An 18,110-nucleotide genomic window follows, 5' to 3' on the forward strand; every position below is an offset into this window, starting at 1 on the left:
AATAATTACACGTGTTGCCTTAAAACACATTTGATTTGACGCGTGTCTCGTTCTGTCTGCAGTAATGTGAACCTGTTGCTCGCTGCACCGGGTGTCATTGTACAACAGTGCAGATGAATATGATCCTGATTTATTGAGTCGACTCTATTGTGATTTTTAATCATGGCTTGTTGGGCCGCTGATGGCGCGCAGCCTACCGCAGGCCTTTGTCCTCACCACCGAGAGGAAATGGGTTCATAAACGGCGTCGAGATAATCTTATCTGAGAGCAACCTCGACACAAATGGGAATTGACCGAGCAGTGACAGGGAAGATAAGCAGATGTTTGGACAAAAAGACGCTTGTTGGAGTCGGTAGATGTGCCCGATGCATTGAGCTGCTTCAGATCCGGAGTCTGAGCGCACGTTAAGAAATGCTCGAGTAAATCAATAAATGCAAAATGCGCACGTTTAATAATTAAACGCAAATGCAAATCCTCTTAAATGAATTCCACTTTTTTTAAATGATTTATTTTTATCTCTCAAGCAGATCACCGGGACATTCAGATCTCTCATGAGACTACTGCTCTCATACTACGTTATTGACATAGTTACTGGAGGAAAAAAGGGGCCAGGGCCTCCTCACAAACTTGATTACATGCAAAGTCGGGGCGCATGAAATCAGCGTGGACGCCTGCATCATTTGGCCAGCAGCGCCCTCTAGTGGCTCACATAGAAACCAACCTCCACCACCTCGATGCCTTTAGAAATGTGAGCTCTGCTAAAGCTTCTCCTCCCAGTTACTTCCAATTCAGATTCAATTCAAATCACTTTATTTGTCCCCAACTTAAAAGGGCACGACAGCAGCTAAAAGGGCAAACAAAACAAGCTGCACAACTGCACATTCGAGTTGAAAATGAAAACACATAACAGTAACTTTAAAAGTGCTTGTATTAAAAGTGCATTTATCAGTTACCCTTGATATTTAGAGTCAACACCAGCTAGTAAGTGTTGATGAATGCCCCCTGGAATAAAGTCTGATAAAAGTCAGATAAACTCGAGATATGACACATTTTCATATCCAAACATTCACATTTTTATTAAAGCTGTTACTTTATTAAGTAAAGCTACGCCTTCGTCACCAAAAGACGAAAAAAATATTCAGTAAGTCTGTAAATTGAAGAACAATCTGAACAACTTTGTTTGCAAACTACTGTTTGAAGAAGCAGAAGAAGCTCTTATCACACTTACAGTGTTTTATATTTTACGTGACAAAGCCTGAAAAAATAAGAGTTTTTCATCATTTTCACTTGTTTTTTAGTTTGTTTGAATCTTTAAAATTTAAAGGAGCCATTAATCATCTCATTGTGACACCTTTAAGTCAATTCACTGCTTAATAATTCAGATTATCTCGAGATGTTTTACAGAACCCAGAGGCTGAAACCCCACCAGAGAAAACACAGTGACTGCAGGAAAGAACAGGAACAGGAAGAAACCTTGAGCAAACCTTAGCTCTTACCCATATGGATGAGGTTAGTCTGGATGAGGCCAGTCTGGATGAGGTTAGTCTGGATGAGGCCAGTCTGGATGAGGTTAGTCTGGATGAGGTTAGTCTGGATGAGGCCAGTCTGGATGAGGATAGTCTGGATGAGGCCAGTCTGGATGAGGCCAGTCTGGATGAGGATAGTCTGGATGAGGCCAGTCTGGATGAGGTTAGTCTGGATGAGGATAGTCTGGATGAGGCCAGTCTGGATGAGGCCAGTCTGGATGAGGCCAGTCTGGATGAGGATAGTCTGGATGAGGCCAGTCTGGATGAGGCCAGTCTGGATGAGGCTAGTCTGGATGAGGATAGTCTGGATGAGGCCAGTCTGGATGAGGTTAGTCTGGATGAGGATAGTCTGGATGAGGCCAGTCTGGATGAGGCCAGTCTGGCAAACACAGAAAAAGATACATGAATAAAATATTGCATCTAAACATGATCCAAACAAGAGAATGAGATAAAGCTGATGCATGTGAGATAACATGAGAATAGAAAATAATGGTTGGAGCCAGAATTAAGCTAAATATTCATTGTAGAAACATTTAGTGGGTACATAAAGTTATTGTTATAGGAATAAACTGGGGCAGAGGGTCGTAAAGTATCTGTAAAGTCTCTGTAACAGGTGAGTTCGCTGGTATAATGTGTGAATCAACTTCTAAATGTCTTATACTGTTGATTTTGGTTTAAAAACCGGTAAATACCATCATTTCTAGCAATGCTTTCTTGCATGTAATCATGTCACATTATTTAATCCATCCTGACATGTATACAAGTGTAAAGTGTTTTACTTTCTTTTTCTCTACTGAATCAGAGACTGAACTCCCTCTGGCCCAAACTATAATAGACTCATGTCTCAGTACATATAAAAGTTGTAATCTTCAGCCCTCTTTGCATTTAAAGCGTATAAATAAACCGTCCTTGTGATAATGAACGGCTCGTGTTCACCACTGGAGGCGCTGCAGCTCTTCACTGAGAGTGGTTTATTAATATGACTATATCTGTCAAGTAATAAGTAGTGCATTTTTTTCATGTTACATGTGGATATCGTGCATGTTACATGCACACACACATTTTTTTGTTTGTTTGTTTCTCTCTCTTCCCTCCTTTATCTGTTTCTGTAGGTGTTAATTCCACAGTAATTGGTTTCCCTCTGGGAAGTACTTCCTGCTGATTGGTTGATTAGGCCCCAGATTAGAATCCAGAGCTGCAGGATCCTCTCTCTTCTTGCTCTGTTCTCTGCTGATTATTCAGATTTTTGTTACTGTTTGACAGTGAGATGTTTAGAACAATGCTCTTTAATTCTGTTAGTTGTGGAATAAGGTGCAGCCTGCAGGTGAGACTGGTTTCCCTCTACACCTCCTCACACACTTGTTATGATTACTGGTTGTCTCGTGTATTTTTGATTGCACCTTCTCCCATAGATAGTTATGACCTTTTGTTTTTTGCTTTTAGCTTTGAGCTTTGTTTTTTTATTTCATACATTGATTAAAACAAAACACAAACGTTCCCAAATCTGAATGAAAGGGAGCAGAGAGAAGAAGAATTATTAATCTTATATAATCTGCCCCTTTACCCCAAGAATCATTTTACAAAGCATTTAAATTAAAAAAAACAACAACACAATAAGGAGCAAAATAATGATAATAATAAAATAAAATGAAATAAAATAGGTATCGGTCAACACTGACTGTCATGTTTTCATTTTACTTCCTAAGATACAATTCCATCATACAAACAAAACAAAACTAAAATGAATTTTGCAGACCTTTCATGACGACACAATGAGTAGGACAATCAACATGTTTCGTTATATGTCCTTAACAGACTTGCTTTAATTGTTCTTTTAAATGTAAGTTTTGATTTGGATTCTTGTGTTTCCGTAAAAGGAATCAGTTTATGGAACAAAGAACCCAAACGTTCCATAAGTTCAGTCCTGAATCTCTCTGTTATTCTCTGTTCCTTTTAACTTATACTTGCTTTCAAATCTTTTCTGAATGTTGATTGGTAACGTTTTGTTTATGAGCTTTAAAGATAATTTGCATAATACTGTAATCTACTAATTCATGAAACTTCAACAGCTTTAACTGAAGGACTAATGGATTTGTTGGATCTCTGTATTGTTTTCTACTGATTATAAGAGTTTGTTCTTACATCCAGACTTGACTTCCTTGGTTTTAATCCCTAAATTCTCCTAGATCCACCCATAGACGTAACTGTGCACAGGTGTAGTTCAAATAAATAAAATTGACCTGATGCTGTGTAAAAGGTGGTTACTGCTCTGAAATAAATGGCAAATCGTCAACATACTGCACTGCTCTGAGGGAAACAAATATGCAAGGTACTGATTGCAATTTTAAAAAACTAAATGTAAACGAGCTAAATGTTACTGAAACAACATGAGATGCATGTTGGAAGGAAAACAAGCAAATCAAACTTATCCAAAGACTTTTATTTTGCCTTCTGGGCTGAAAGACAGTTTCTTGATCTTGCTAATCTGAGCCCTGACTTGGTTTTACACAGTGATCCTGTGATTGATTGACAGCAGAGGGACATGGATGAAACCAACAGATCCTCCTTAAATATAACCTCAATCCAAAGATCATTTTAATACTTCTGTGCTTGACAGGTATAAAAATCTTTACTCCATTCACTGGCACTGCGGTGTAAAGATAATTGTGTTGGATATGGACTCCAGGAAGAATAGCGATGGCCTCAGCCAAAGCTAATGGATCCAAATAAATGATGAATGACAAACCTACATGACATCACAGTTTGTGAAGTCTCCATGGTTACAGCCACTGAGTGGCAGAAAGGGACATTAGAACATGGAGATTAGTAAATGAATCGCTGCATTAGAAGATGCTTTTATAGCGCTTTTCTACCTACTCAAAGGTACTCGAAGCGCTTTTACAGTCAGAGACACATCCACTCAATCGCTCACACAAGCGCACACACACATTCACACACCAGTGCCAGTTGCACTGGGAGAAACAACTGGACTCCAGGCAAAGAAACCTGGTGCTGTGGTTCACATTTAGTGTCAGGTAATATTAATTTATGCTGTATTTTTTGATGAAGTTATATCTTAAGTTACATCTTAAGTTACATTCTGTTGTTGTGTTGGCGAAGTTACGGCCGACGTAACTATTTCAGTACAATAAATAAGAATAAAAGAAACTGAATATTTGTGATCACTCTTCATCATCCTTTTAACGCTACAGTATTGTATGGCTAACATTACTTCTCAGTAAAGCTCTTAGCGTTATCATTTATTTAGCTACATGTATCATAACTGAAATGAACTAAAACTAACTGAAACTAACTGAACCAGGCTAATCCACTTTTCAAAATCCATACCTGTTTGTATGGATCACTGTCAAGTCCTTAATTTGATCTGATAATCCCCATTTTTCCTGGTCTCTCTGTATTTACAGATATGTTTCACTGTGTTTCTGCCACTCAGGGGGGCGTGGCCCCAAATGGCAGTGACGTCAATGCATGCCCCCTATACGCCATCTTTTATAACCAACATCAATCATGCACACATCATCCATCACCCATAGTGTCTTATCATATTGTTTATATCATGTGAACTACTTGATGAACAGTTGAAATTTATCTTCCTGTTTCCGAATATCTCCTCTCCTCCTTGAGGACCAGTCCCCCCATTTGAGCTGGATCCTGCTTACAAAAAGTTGGTTTTCTTGAAACCGTTGCCTTAAATTTGATTGCTGAAGTTAAACAGAAGTCTGCAAAGTTTTAGTTCATTGTATGCTCACCCTGACACGACTTTTGGAAGCTATTGAAGGGGTCTTTACTGTATTTGATTTATGGATATGATGTTAAATATCAACTGTTTTGTTGAAAGATTCTTGAAGAGCATGAAACACACTGGAAGAGGGCTGTGATCACTGTGAAACCACTAGATGGCGACCTGCATCAAGAAGAAGGACAAAAGAAACACCAGAGCGTTAAACATTCATACCCACAGGCTGCGAATGAATAGCTTCAGAATCATGTGGATCCAGGCTTTTTCGTCTAGATCCCAGTAGAAATGTCTGGATTAAAGAAACAAACTTTCACAGACCTTGTCTTCTTTGGTTTGTTCTTTTTTTTACTCACTAATTAGAAATATGCCACTTTAATATTCTACACAAAGTGGCTTTCAGATTACAGATCATTTGTGCTTTCCTTGACATATTGATTCCTTTCTGATCATGGAATGAATAGTAAGCAGATATCAGGAATTTACACCTACATGCTGTGAATGAATAGCTTCACAATAACATGTTTAATCCACTTGAAACTATCTCAGGTACTCAGGCAGAACATTATGACCACCTTCCTAATATTGTGTGTGTACAGTCGTGACTCATCAGAGAATGGACTTGGGCCTCCTGAGAGTGTCCTTCCTGTGGTGTCTGGTAACAAGTCTCCCACAGATACTTGATCAGTTTGGGAACTAGTGAATTTGGAGGCCAGGTCAACACCTTGTGCTGTTTTCATGTTTTTTTTAGTTGAAGCATTCTTGTGTGTCTGTGCCTGTGTCATTGCTATGGGGTGGGGGAGCCTGGTCTGGTCTAGGTGGGTGCTACATGACAGAACATTGAATCGTCACAAGAGGGTTATTCGCTTCACCTGTCATAATGTTGTGGCTGATCACAAACTTTATGCAGGATTTAAAAGAAAAAAATAGTTCTCTGTAGAAATAAAATCTCCAGGATTAAAGAAACAAACTTTCACCTTTTTTTTTTAGAAAACATGCTACTTAAATATTCTCCACAGAGCAGCTTTCAGACTTACACATCATTTGTATTTTCCTTGTGTGATTTATCGACGCCTTTTCTGTTTATATGTAAATATGAAGCTAAAACAATTACTCTACCAGCCGGTATCTGATCCTTGATCTCAGCGCGACTTAAACCCAGGATCATGAACTCATTGTGTCCAACACCTAATTTGTAACACCCCCGATGCGTTTGAAGTTATTTGTATGCAGGAGGTTATTTTTAGTTTGTCTACATGCCATGTCAGCTCAGAGCCTGTTGCAAAAAGGTCAACGCGTTCCTTCCTCCTTCCTTCAGGTGCACTAGTTCTCTCTTAAGTAAAGTGAGGTCAGTTTCATGGTGTTTTCATGTCTCCTCGCTCCTTTGTATTTTATAACGTTAGCCTTGGCGCGAACAGAATAGACTTTGAGCCAGGGTGAGTGGCGCTCATCTCAGGACACATTTACCTCAGTATTATCATTCCTCTCGACGCACAAGTTTCTCGTCGGCCCCCGTTCGTGCCCGTGCGATGTGGGCGTTTTGGAAAGCGGAGGGTGGAAGCGGCATTACAGCTAAGATCAGGGAGCAATAACTTGGGAGGACTTGAGGGAAATGAAAAGGCTGGGTGGTGCAGCTCGGCTCTGATTGGCCGTGGCTTACGTAAACATTGTTTTTGGGCCATGTCCTCAGGCAGCCTCTTTGCTCGGGCCCAGGCGGGGGCAGATCGTCGGAGGGCCGTACCTAAAAGGATACTTGGGGATTGTGAACGATCATTCCTTTAAATTTCGCCATGAATGTCTGAGGGAACGCTGGTTTATTGCCTTGCGTCTGCAGCAACACGATCGTGGTGGACAGATGTGCAGTAGCAGCTCAGGCTAAAATCTATTCATCATTTCCTTTTCTGAGTGTAAACATCCAACTGAAGTGACTACGCTGCGTTGTCGACTGCACGATACCCGGCACTAATGTAAACGTCCCCCGAGAAAGAGCATCGGACTCGTCACTTATTCTTCGCAACCTTGAGTTGGCTGCCGGCTGCATTTCGCGCAACTCATGGAAACATAGCGGCTGACCTTACAGATCGGTATTTGAATCAGTTCCTCTGTGAGATGAAAAGAAAGCCAGCCACCTTGAGGAACTGAGATAACACACACACACACGCGCACGCCGCCTCCAGCCCGGTGCGTCCCAGCTGCCCCAGCCATGAGCGCAGAGATCTCATCAGGCTGCTGTCAGTCTACGAATGCAGCCGGACAAAATGAGAACGTAGCCGCCCAGCTTCAATTATAATCCATTGTTGATGAGATTTACATTCGATTGACAGCGGCTTACTCAGAATTGCGCTGCATTTGGGCAGCTGACACGGCGCACCTGAGGAATCTAACATTAACCTGGAGGCTCTAAGAGCGCGGTCGTGTTGAAATGGGACTTAAAAAGTGCAGTTGTTTTCTCTGGACGAGCTTTGCCTTGAGATAAACTGAGCTGCAGACGTTTGACTTCACATTAACACTTGCTTCTAGCTGATTCAAGTGTTTTCTGCAACTATCAAGATAAAAGTGAACGTGCATTTCCAGGAACGGCGAAGCGTGCTATGAAATGCTGATTTTTGTTAAGATTTCTGCAGAGTGCTTCTCTGGACGTCTGCATTAGGAAAACACTGACATCTACGAGCATTTGCGCCTCGGGTGCCAGAGGCCAGTGAATCTCAAAGGAAAGAACTGATTTGATTTGAAGCAAGAACGTAGAGCGCTTTCTCACCTACAGTTCACCCAGAGGTCTGTTCACTTACGCCGCCTGAATAAACGTCTTCTCTCGGCTGGACTCCTGTGTACAGGAAAAACATAGGCGAAACGTGAAAATGTGCCTGATTGACAGCCTTGCACTACTAACCGGTGCAGCACCTGTTGTGTTGCACTTGTTAAGTGTAATTAATAGTTTCAACCACACGGACGGTTAAGAATCTAACCAACAGCAGCAACAATAACTACATTTACTACAACGGGACTTTCACCTGAGAACACAGCAGAGCTCCAGTTTAATGTAGTATTGATCAGGCTAAAGGATGAAGGAAAGGAATGTCTCATTTCAAGACGGTTCTTCCCAAGAATTTGAGGAATTCCATTTAGAAACAGAAATTTCTTTAGCTGATTGCTTAAAGTAAAGTCAACTATCACTCTGCAGCAAAACTCATGGACACTGCGAACATCTTGTGGGGAGTTGTTTTATTGCGCTGAACTTGTGGGCTGATGGGGAGTTTGAACTTTTTTTTAAGGGCTGAATATAGAGTTGGACTGCTGTGAGTGTGTCTGTGTGGACCTATCTTCCTAAAAAGCAGAGAAGCTCCATTTCCCTTTCAGGGGGCTACATAACATCAGTAGTAGCAAGCTGTGAGTTGTTGTAGTGGTTGGCTTCTACAGTTTCTTGCTGGATGATTTCTATGTTTTCACTGCATGGATTTATTTTATGTTTGACTACAACAGTGTAAGAAATCTGAGCGGTAGAAATATCGATCTAACATTTTGGCTGGCTTTGTGGAAGATCTGCTGGTTTATGAACGGCTTTTGGTCTGGAAACCAGCAGCTGAACCTGGCAACACTTTTGGTTTGGCTGCGTGCCCTGTTGCCAGTCAGCAGCCTTTCAGCGGATTCAGCTTGTGAATCAGTGAGAGAGACCACTTGGGACACCAGTGCATGGCAGGAGAAACCAATGTGACAAAAGAAGCAAACAACACGCAGACGTTTCTTTCCTTCTGATCAGTATGATTCAGGAGAGGTCAGCTCTGGATGACAGTTCCTAGCTCTTTCTTGCTAGTAGCTAGAACTTTTTGATATACAAAAATAATACGGACCAGTGCCATCTGCTGGTGTGAAAGGAGTTATCCTTTTGTGTTAGTGCATAACAGCCTTTGATGCAATATTTAGGTTCATCTCATCTCATCTTCTACAACAGCTTATCCTCACTAGGGTTGCGGGGGTTGGTGGAGCCTATTATGGATGCCATGGGTCGAGAGGCGGGGTACACCCTGAAGAGACAAACAACCATTCCCACTCACACCTACAGTCAATTTAGAATCGCCAATGAACCGAACAAGCATGTCTTTGGAAGGTGGGAGGAAACCCACACAGACAAAAGTAGAACATGCGAACTCCACCCAGAGAGACCTGTGTCAGACTCACACCTGGACCTTCTCACTGGGAGGCACCAGTGCTAACCGGTCCACAAACATGTGTAAAAAGTTGCAGTCAAATTTTGTTGCCAATGGTTCTCCATTAGGGAAATTCTTTTATTAAGAATTACAGAGTCACTGGAGTCTCATTTAAAAGTTTTAAATGCAGCAAGTAGTCGATACATGCACTGTAGCAAGTACATTATCAACTGACAATAGTAGATTATATTAACTCATATAGTAAATCCCGCCTTAGATACGACTAATACCAACTAATTTAACAAAGGAGCTTTAGATTGAGTGCAGCTGTGCCTGTGTCTTATCTGTCGGAGGTTTCTTCTCCCCACATAATACTGATTTGAAAGGGGCTATATATGGGATTTTGAAGCATGAGAAGTCTAATATTTAATTATAGAGAAAACATATTGTGAAGCAGCTTCACTTTCTATTTTTCCAACATTCTCTGACATCACTTCAACCTTTAGCTTAGCAATGTATGAGACAGCAACTGTCTGCTATGCTTGCAGTATAGTTTGAAAGTGGGTCCGAACTATCGTGCTGACTGCTTACTTACTTCTTCTTACTGCTTTGAGCTACGTATGAAAGCCCTACTGTATGGACATGTTATGTATGAGCTGTCAAATCATGCCTTGAACTTGTCTTAATAGACAACATGCATTGTTGTAATCGTAATGTTTACAGCTACAATGCTGCACGGGGCTCAATTTGAAATATGAGAAGAATTATATTCTCTACACTGAAATAATGGATGATATTAAACAAAGAGACAGAAGGAGAGAGAAGCTTTGACATGAAACCTCCTGTCTGAATGACAGATTCAATTCAGCAAACCCTGCCCATCTGAATGTTTCTGCATCTGTATCTAAGGCAGCCAGGTCAGTCAAAGGCTCCCAGCGCAGGTGTCTGGATCCACGATGGTTTGATGAAGGCGGTTCTGTGCACTACAAAATGAAATATCTGTCCATCACGAAACATTAACCTTTTCATGAAATGTTAATGCCTTGAGAAAAAAAAAAAAAAAAAAAAGCGGTTTGGAGAATTACGAAAGTTCATTTATCAGTGATTCTCAACAAATGATGTCTGTGTCCTTTTGGTGAGTCACAGTATTTTCACAAACCCCGGTTGGGAAGAAAAACACGATAATTTTAATCGATGGTAAAGAAACTGTCGGGTCAATGTGAAAGGCTTTACTGGTATTGATATCCAGGAAGTTCCGTGCAGTGTCACAACCGCTGCCAGAAGTGAGATTAATGTGCCTCTTATTAGGCAGATATCAAGGATACAGACTGATTTTGTTTTTTAGCAGAGCTGGAGCAGCCTGATTGATAGCTCCTGCTCCCAGAGGTCAGCGCCGCTAGGGTTCCTTTGCCTCTGAAGTACCCCGAAGGTCTCGGCATCCACTGCTGTTTAGATTTTCTCCACTTTTCTGAAAACATTAAGCACTTTTCGTTCTCGGGGACATTTGTCAGGGACGGAGTGTCGATGTCTGCTCTCCATGGCAGACGGCCGGCCCGCCTTGGCTGCTGTATTGATGACAGAGCGAATAAGAAGTGAGAGAATTAAAGGCATATGAAGGATAAAGAGTTTATCCGGATTAAGACAAATGAGTTCTCGGGCCTGGGAGCATTGTCTGTTCTTTTGTTTCTGGGTCAGACGACAGGGATATTTCATGTGCAGTGCCCACCGCTATTACCGGAGTCATCCCTAATGAGCAAGTTTGCGGAACTAAATTTTTAATCGATGTTTTTAAGTCGCGTACGCGGTGTACTTTTTCTTTTAAAAGCAATTAGTGTTCAGATTTTTGATCGATCAGTAGCTTCTGTGTGCGGAGTGGAAGGTAGATACCCACACTCGGGGTGACAGGAGGACCCAGTCCCATTCTTCGCTTGTTGGGGTAGTTGGACAGCTCATTTGCTCCCTAATAGAGATGAACTGGTGGAGGGAGAAAGAGAGAGTAAGAAATTGTGCTTTCTTCAGGTAGGAGAGGAGAGCAAGGAGGGGGAATATAGCCCCAGGTTGCCTGCCATCACCACCATAATTAATTACATTGATCACAACATGTCACAGCACCTTACAGTACAGGAGAAAACTGCTGCTGGGTAGCACGGTCATGTCAGCCTTCAAATGAAGACATATTGGCTAGTAGAATAAAAAAAAAAGTCCAACTCTTTCATTTTCATCCATGTTGAAAATCTGGGGTTAAAGGCCATTGTGCCTTGTTGTCAATTAATCAGCCACAACATTAAAGCCACTGACAGGAGAAGTAAATAACATTGACCATATTGTGACAGCATTTCCATCTAGCAATCAACACAGGATTGTGTTGTATGAACAGGCATCCCGCGTTGACCTAATTTAAACCATGACGTTGATGTACCTGCAAAGTTTGGGGTCTACTCTCATAAGATTGGTCTTACTGTTGGTCTCACCAAGACCGATCTCTGAAGGGCAGAGATTTTTGGGCATTTTTTCAATCAAACAAATCAAATGTGTTGTTACAGGATTTTTAATGGAAGCGCATTGGTGATTTAGCCCCTTCGTCATGTTTGGGAAATCGCACAAAATGAGGAATGCATATGTGGCTGTGGTTATATACAGCTTGTGTAGTGATATCGCATATGTTTTTTTATCGATCATGACAGCACACTGGCAAGACTGTGAAATCTGCGAGCTGCTCTGCATCAGAGGAGAAGAGGAGATTCGGCAGCAGATATCGGGCACTGTGCGGGACGCAGTGATTTATTTGAATATCACCAGCCTTTTGAAAGAGTCGGTCCATTTAGCAGGTCATCAACAAACTGAAAGTGTTAAAAAAAAGGACCTCCTGATAAATAACAGGATGAGCAGGAGCAGCATGGGATGCACCATGCTGTCCATTGTTTACCTCCGATGAGTCACAAGGGAGACCTACACAGTATTAGGTAGGTGGCCATAATGTTACGCCTTATAGGTGTTGAAATTAAGATTGTATAACAGCACACATTACATTAATAATTTTTCTCTGTAATGTGATGTGAAGATCTTTTATGTATTAATAACGTTGCTCAATAATCTAAGACCATTGTGTGGCCAATGGCCAATAGATGATGACAACCCGTCATAAGAGGGTTATTATTTTTTTTTTCCCCCTGTGTTCTCATTATCATTGATCTCCGGCAGATACCTCAGTAGTGTATAATCTCACTGTCAAAGAAAAGATTGGCTGTACTGTGCATAAATGGAGACCGTAATGAGATCGAGAGCGAGTCCGTCATGCCAGACATGTAAACTTCCAACCACAGAGGCAGGAATAAATGAAGGTATTGTCCGCACACACTGGCTGTACATCCATTAAGACCCATTACCCTCACATCCAAAATTGATTCAGGGGCTAAATGAGGATTAGACAGTCACCACACAATGACCTGGCTTCCTTTCAGCCTCTTGTGCAGCAGTAAGGCCATTATTTTTCATTGTGTTTTGCCGTCAATGACTTACATTGTGTGTAAGCCACCCAGATCTTACACAGGCTGAATCCCATCAGCTGCAGTGTTTCAACAGGCTCCCGCTCGACATCATTCACCCCGAAGATCTGAAGATCACCGTGTTGTGATGTTGTTGTGATATAACTGAAAACACAAATCAGATTCGTCCACTGATTCATGCCAGCCAGCATATAAATGCATTACCCTCCAAGTATTGACTTACTAACTGACCTGCAGGATCAGTTTTTAAGAGCCAGTAGCTTTCAATGTTTAAATACCTTGTTAGTTTGGACTTTTAGATTCTCAAAGAAGAAGTCATTTGACAGCAGTAATGGGTCACATGTACTCTATGTACCGAATATTTTCACTGCAGTTCCCCTCGCCCTCCCCTTGGCTCTATGGAGTCTTTAAGTGCCTTCTCAGCTCATGCATTTGGTCTTGCAGCTCACAGTTTTGCAGTTTTGACTCCCTCTAATTTCTTTTAATTTGATTTCATAGCCAAGCTAAAAGAGACCACTTACCATTTCAATTCAGTTCTATTTCTATAGCGCTAATAGTCATTTAAATTGTCTCAAGGTGCTCACTGAACCAAGAACCCTAAACGCCATAAAGCAGCAAGAAGAAAACTTGAACAGAACTCAGATGGAAACAGCGACTTGCTTGAGGTCAGCCAGGTAGACAGACAGAAAGAGAAAGAGGACAGGAGGAACAGGAAGGCAAAAGCATGATATCAACATGATACAAACAAGAGTATCAAAAGTATTATACTAACACAAGAACCAGGAGAGGGGTCTGATAGCTGAGGGCTCTGCTCTAATACTTTCTGGATTGAGGATGGTAAAATAGAAGCCATTTATAAACCAGTGACTATGTGCTACCGGCACTAAAGCCAGTTCATTCACTCATTCGTTTTGTGGAACCACTTGTCCTCTAGAGCAGACCCAACCTTTTTTGGGTCGTGACCCCATTTTGACATCACAAATTTCTGACAAAACTGGAGACATTTTTTTTCTAGAATGGGTTTAGTTTTTCATGTTAGTTATATTGTTTTATAAATACAGGGAAACCAGGATTAGTTCATTAGTTTGTTTTTCCTGTTTAGGATAAAGGCCTTAATGTACAGTTAGGTGAGCATACATTTACAAGGCTGAAAATGAATACTGAACAATCTATCATATATGTAAAAATTAAATAGTGGGAGGAAACTGGACTACCCGGAGAGAACCCAATAAAACACAGGGAGAACATGCAAACCAGGTTGACCAATGGATGGATCAGTATTGACCACCACATCAACTTATCTATATAAAGCTTGATTTTATCGCCCCCAGGTGGCCAAAAAACTCTTTACATAGGTTCAACTCAAAGGCTTATTTCATTAAGCATCAATTTCTGGCGTCAACACATATTTCATGCATGAATTTTTTTTTTCATTTCATCATCTGCCCATGCCTGCAAGTGAGCTGCATGCAGACTATACATATGCACCAAAAATCATGCGTGAATACAGATCCAGTGTCTGAAACAGTTTGTTCTGTGTTCTCAAACAGACAAATAAGATAATCCACACACATACCACTGCAAACTGTTTCTTTGTGTGTGTGTTTTGTTTCTGTTCTTCTGTGGCTTAATTAAGCAATGGCTGTAATGAGCACAGGAGGGTCTGTGACACCAGTGACAGCCGATCCATGACTTGCCAAGGCTCAATGCTGCACCCTGTGAGGTGAACTTCTTAAAGAGCACTGAAGCTTTGTTTAGGAGAGGAGTTCTTCCCTGACAGATGCAGGAGCCCGATAGGAAAAGATTCCTCCCAACTCCAGATGTGATGAGACCAAACCAGATAGTATCTTTCAATAAAGGCATTTCATAAAGTTATGTAACTGCACAACAGCCCTCTCCCCTCTACAACAATATATTGTTGTGATTACTTGTGAACTTTTCCCTGAATCTGGCCTTGGATTTCTTCGAAAGAATTGGATGAGAAGATCAATGCCACTGAATTATAAACGCATAGCTAGTGGCAGGAAGCAATTACAACGGAATACCTGTAAAGTAAAGTAAACTGAGGCAGAACATGTGACTGATATTCATGCTGTCTGTACACGGTACCTCAATCCACCCCTGTAAACCAAAGACTAATACAGAGCGCCGTGGGAATTCTGCCAATAAAGCGGGGCAGAAAAAATGCGTTTTGATTTAGATGATCTCTCTAATAAAGTGGAATTTGCTATAAACCCGAGCCAGGCAGTGCAAGCACAGGGCATTCGTATACAGTGAGGTCCACCGAGTACATGACTCACTGTTACTCTGTGACTCTTTTAATGTGCAGTTCAAATGCTATAAATCAAAGCAATAAGCAGCAGACTTGCTCTATGACTCCAACAGTTAGTTAGGGTTCATCTGATTAAAAAGAATCAGCTTTGCTGTGCAGTTTAAATTTCATAATCTGGCAAATGTGAAGCCTACACTGTTATGATCTAGTGTCAGCTAAAAGAACTGTTCCAGTGGCAGGGGTTGAGGTCCATCTACGCTGATAGACAGTAAAATTTATCAAGCTAGAGTTATGCTTGCGTACTGGATCTACACTCTAGGTAGCAAGTAAAGGCTCATTTACAGTAGTGCAAGACATAGACACCATGACCTAGGCATGTAGCCAACGCCAGTGCAAGCTATTTGCGCGTGCATCAGTCTGGCTTGCTCTGTAAAAATGCTAGACGGTGCAGTGTCTTTGTTACCTGTCAGTGGAGATTGAGAGACAGTCGGAAATACTAAAGCGGAAACACGCTACTACCAAGTGGACCAATCATAGCTCTATTGGTTTGCGTCGCCACAACGTGTAGTTAGATTTCTGAGGAGGTGCATGTCAGGCTACGGCATTAGAGTCCACGTCGTCAAACTGACGAAGAAGCCTAAACAACCTATAACTCTGAACCCAAATAAATGCAGCCCATTTATTTCAGACATTAAAGAACTACAGTTAAAAGAAGAAAGAAAACAACCAAAAATATGTCTCCGAAAAGGAGTAGGTAGAAGTAAAACTTATATATCCCTACCACTTTCTCACCAATTTACAAATAAATAAAGACAGCTTCATTAAATATGTGCTTTATTTCAACTCGTTACCTCTAACCCACTCTACAGATCCACCTCTCAGACTGACATTTCATCTTTTTGGTTGTACGAACACAATGTTTTTTTAAAATTACGTTCTCTTGTTAAATTATTACCGTCTACCCTGTCATTGAACCTCACACTTTTTAATGTACACTAAGAAACTCAACGCAGCTCAGAAAGACACAGACACACCAGTAAATATACCAGTATACTAATACTTGTATAGTATTTATACAAATATAGAAATATGTGTGTGAAATGCTTACAGTGGCATCGGCCAAGTAGACTAGAAGAAGACATAAACGCATAAATCTAGCTTCCCTGTGATGAATATTTGTCCTGGTTTTATTGAGTTTGTAGTATTTACATGCCATTAAAGTTGCGTTTTGTTGAATTGTGGGTTTACTCTTGTATTTTTTGGGCTGTATTTTGTGTTAACCTGTCACTGCTCCCTGCCTGGAGAGCACAGAGGCAACAAGGCGACAGGGGAGATGAAACTGTGCCTTGAAATAATGTATCTTAACCTTGTGGAGGAACAGAGGGGAAGTTTTAGAAGGGTGCCCAGGAAATATGTCACTTAATGGAAGAAAAGTGGAAGAAATGGAAGGTAGGGTCTGAATGAGGAAGAAGGGGGGAGTTCGGTAAGAAAGCCCTGGCTGCGATTCAAACGTGTAAAAGCATTTTTAAACCGGCCCACTGATGAAAGTACTAGACACCTGGACTTAACTAAAATTATAAGTACTCCATCAAAAAAGCACCACGCTTAAGTGGAAGTACTAAAGTACTCAACATTTTTTGTACTTAAGTATTGCAGGTAGTTTATTTTAATATTTACTACTCAGGTACTGAAAGTAAAAGTTCAAGTATTGTGTTATGTAGTTATTAAAGAAAGGAATCAAAAGTCTGAATATCATTGTTTATATTACTTCACATGTTAAGCCCAAAGGACACTCACAATTCTTATTTTTATTTTACTTTAATTTAATCTCATTTTATTTATCTTTCTTGTGGTTTTATGAATATCTACTTTTATGTGCCACGAAGCTATGGTGACAAAATAATTTCCCTCATTAAAGTCTGTCTAAGTCATTTGCCCTTAGCAGCAGTACATGCACAGGAATGTACAAAATAGATGTACATGTACATGTGCATGTACAGTAACTAGCCTCAGGAGTAGTCTGTCCATTCACAAACTGCTACATGTAATGTTACATTAAAGATGAAAACAAAAAAAAATTAAATTGCCTGTTGCGACGTTATGTTCAACTTAGATATAAACAGGAGAAACATAACGCATTGAGACCCAACTCAACAGCTAAAGTTAGCTAGCGAACGTGAACCTGCTAGCTAACATTAAGTTAACTGAAATAAGGCATTAATATTAGTAATATTCGCCAACAGTAACCATAACTTTGATATAAAGTTTTATGTACATGCGCGTCTTGCTAGCGCAACGTCAACTAGCTAGCTATCACTATGGCTTTAGCACATTCTAGCCTTACCTTGTGTTTATTTTCCTGAGGTTTAGCTGGAGTGGGGCCTTCCACGATGTTTGATCCACTTAACGCGATGTTCCTGTTATGTTTTCGGCCTCGGGAAGAACACGATCCCTCCAGCCAAACTCTTGGGGCAGCTAGTGTCCGACCACCACGTCGCTTCATCCTTTAGCTTATCGGAGGTCGACAATTTAACGGACCTGGTTTACATAGTAACGGTTGCTGGGAAACATGATTGGTTGGTGTATGAGTTTTGCAAAAAGTCAATTGCAACCTACAGCACATAAAAAAAATGTATTGGAGTAAAAGTTTTAAACTTAAAGAAAATATGCATTTAGGTCAAAGTGGAAGTAGGAGAAAAAAAAAATATATACTCAAATAACATCTGCTGATGATTAACTGAGACAATAGCCTGGTGTAGCTGGACTGGATCTACAGAGAATATGAGTCTGGTGACGCTCCATATGGATTTCATTATGGCACATTTTTCAACCCATACAGAGAAAAAAAATTATCTTGCAATCAATAGTCCTCCAGCCAATCAGAGGTCACTGGGTTCAGATCTT

The 18,110-nt window shown here is 40.8% G+C and overlaps 1 long non-coding RNA gene across 1 annotated transcript; it reads right to left on the reverse strand.

The window, feature by feature from the left end:
* Positions 1–1,809: 1,809 nt before the first annotated feature.
* LOC125019320 lies at positions 1,810–17,665 on the reverse strand. Its single transcript, XR_007114055.1, has 3 exons — positions 17,551–17,665; positions 8,042–8,107; positions 1,810–1,905 (listed from the first exon to the last, which is right to left on the reverse strand). It is a non-coding gene; the product is annotated as an uncharacterized LOC125019320 (long non-coding RNA).
* Between the last annotated feature and the right edge of the window lie 445 nt (positions 17,666–18,110).

The sequence above is a fragment of the Mugil cephalus genome, chromosome 13 (genome assembly GCF_022458985.1).
Source record: "Mugil cephalus isolate CIBA_MC_2020 chromosome 13, CIBA_Mcephalus_1.1, whole genome shotgun sequence".
NCBI lineage: Eukaryota > Metazoa > Chordata > Actinopteri > Mugiliformes > Mugilidae > Mugil > Mugil cephalus.